Source organism: Callorhinus ursinus, unplaced genomic scaffold (assembly GCF_003265705.2).
Source record: "Callorhinus ursinus isolate GAN/ISIS: 27379988/994484 unplaced genomic scaffold, GSC_fseal_2.0 scaffold52, whole genome shotgun sequence".
Taxonomy (NCBI): Eukaryota; Metazoa; Chordata; class Mammalia; order Carnivora; family Otariidae; genus Callorhinus; species Callorhinus ursinus.
In genome coordinates this window covers 7,722,474-7,725,062 of record NW_027397114.1, presented here as the reverse complement: position 1 = coordinate 7,725,062, position 2,589 = coordinate 7,722,474, and the positions used below count along the sequence as shown (strand labels likewise).

The window sequence follows — 2,589 nt, the reverse complement described above, 5'->3', positions numbered from 1 at the left end:
GAGCCAGATGCGGGACTCGATCGCGGGACTCCAGGATCATGACCTGAGCTGAAGGCAGTCGCTTAACCAACTGAGCCATCCAGGCGCCCTATTCATTCACTTTAAAAAAAATAAAGCTCATTTATTTATTTTTTAGTAATCTCTACACCCAACATGGGGCTCCAACTCAGGACCCCGAGATCAAGAGTCACATGTTCTGAGCCAGCCCAGTGCCCTTATTCATTCATTTTTTTGATGGACATTTGGGTTTCCAGCTCTTGGCTATTACAAATAAATCTTGCTACATACAAATCTTTGTATAATTATATGCTTTCATATCTCTTGGGTAAATAGTTTGTGGAGTACGATAGCTGGTCATAAGGTAATGTCTGTTTAACTTTTTAAGATCTTGGCAAACTGATTTCCAAAGTGGTTGTACCATTTTACCTTTCCCCTGGCAGTGTCGGAGAGCTCCACTTGCTCCACAGTCTCACCAACACTTAGTATTGTCATCAAAGAAAAATTTTTTAGCTGTTCTAATAGTGATATCTCATTGTAGTTTTAAGTTGTATTTCCCTAATGACTGATAGAGCATCTTCCTGTATGCTTGTTTACCATGTGTAGATCTCCTTGTTGTAGTGTCTATTCAAACCTTTTGCCCACTTAAAGTATTGGGCTGTGTGTTTTCTTGAGTTTTTTTTTTTTAAGATTTTTTATTTTTTTTATTTTTTTTTAATTTTTATTTATTTTTTTTTATTTTTTTAAAGATTTTTTGTTTATTTATTTGACAGAGAGAGAAACAGCGAGAGAGGGAACACAAGCGAGGGGAGTGGGAGAGGGAGAAGCAGGCTTCCCGCTGAGTGGGGAGCCCGATGCGGGGCTCGATCCCAGGACCCTGAGATCACGACCCGAGCTGAAGGCAGTCGCTTAACCAACTGAGCCACCCAGGCGCCCCTTTATTTTTTTTTAAAGATTTTATTTATTTATTTGACAGAGAGAGACACAGAGAGAGAGGGAACACAAGCAGGGGGAGTGGGAGAGGGAGAGGCAGGCTCCCCGCCGAGCAAGGAGCCCGACACAGGGCTCGATCCCAGGACCCTGGGATCACGACCTGAGCCGAAGGCAGACGCCCAACCGACTGAGCCACCCAGGCGCCCCTTTTTAAAGATTTTTTAAAATTTATTTGACAGAGAGGGACACAGCGAGAGAGGGAACGCAAGCAGGGGGAGTGTGAGAGGGAGAAGCAGGCTTCCCGCGGAGCAGGGAGCCCGATGCGGGGCTTGATCCCAGGACCCTGGGATCATGACCTGAGCTGAAGGCAGATGCTTAATGACTGAGCCACCCAGGTGCCCCTCTTATTGAGTTTTGAGAGTTCTTTACATATTCTGGGTAAAAGTCTCCTGTTAACATATATGCTTTGCAAATACTCTCTCCCTGTCTGTAGCTTGTCTTTTTGTTCCTTTAACACAAAAATCCTTAGTTCTGATGAAGTCCAATTTTTCAATTTTTTTTATTTTATGCTGTTCTTATCTAAGAAATTTTTGCCTAACCCAAGATCTCTAAGATTTTCTCCTATATTTTGTTCTAGAAGTTTTATACTTTTAGGCTTATGTTTAGGTCTAGGATCCACTATGTGTTAATTTTTGTATACAGTGTGAGTTATTTTATTTTGAACATAAAAATTCATTTGTTCCAGGATATTTGTTGAAAGGACTATCTTTGTCCCATGAGACTGCCTTTGCATCTTTGTTGAAAATCAATTGCCCATATATGCGTGGGTCTATTTATAGACTTTCTATTCTCTTCCCCTAGGTTTGTCTATCTTGATGCCAACAGGATACTTACTACCTTGATTACTGTAGCTTTCTAATAATCTTGAAATTAAGTAGTGTAAGTTCTTCAACTTGTTTTTTCTTCCACAAACGAAGCAACCCAGCATTTGTTCTAATGCTTCTTGTTGGCAGTCACCATCTGTCCAGAAATTCTGTCCAGACCTCGCTGTCCCTGAGGTGTCAGTTTGTGGTCCCCATCTTGGTTCTTGTCTGTAACTTTCAGCCTCTCCAGGGCTTGGAGGACCCTGTGGGGCACATTCTTGGAGCCTTGACTGAAGTGGCTAGGCATGACGGTGTTTCTCCGATGTCTCCCGTAGATCTTAGTCATGGAGCCAACCTGGTACAGCCCGAGAGATACAGGCACTGGTCTGTGGAAGTGGCTCATCTGTAGAACCACGTCTCATCACAGAGAACAAGCTCTTTATGCTCGGGCAGCTTGACTGTGTTCACCCATTTAGGAAACTTCAGCTTCCCAAGCTTTTTGAGGAAGGCTGCCTGAGCTCTGATGAACCCCTGCTGGTTCACATTTTTTTACAGTAACTCCAGCCATGGGTGGCCTCGGGGCTGCCAGCCAGGGAAAAGCGCCCTTCAACTCCCCCCACCTTCTTTTTCAAAGTTGTTTTGGCTATCCTAAGTCCATTGTATTTCCATAAGAATTTTAGAATCAACTTTTCAATTTCTATAAAAAAAGGCTGCTGGGAATTTGACTGGGATTATGTTGAATTTATACGTCAGTTTGGGAAGAACTGACATCTTGACGAGTATTGAGTCTTCTGAT

General features: G+C 42.8%; 1 pseudogene; it reads right to left on the bottom strand.

Moving 5' to 3' along the window:
• Positions 1-1,923: 1,923 nt before the first annotated feature.
• On the bottom strand, positions 1,924-2,361 carry LOC112813911 (small ribosomal subunit protein eS19 pseudogene; annotated as a pseudogene).
• Between the last annotated feature and the right edge of the window lie 228 nt (positions 2,362-2,589).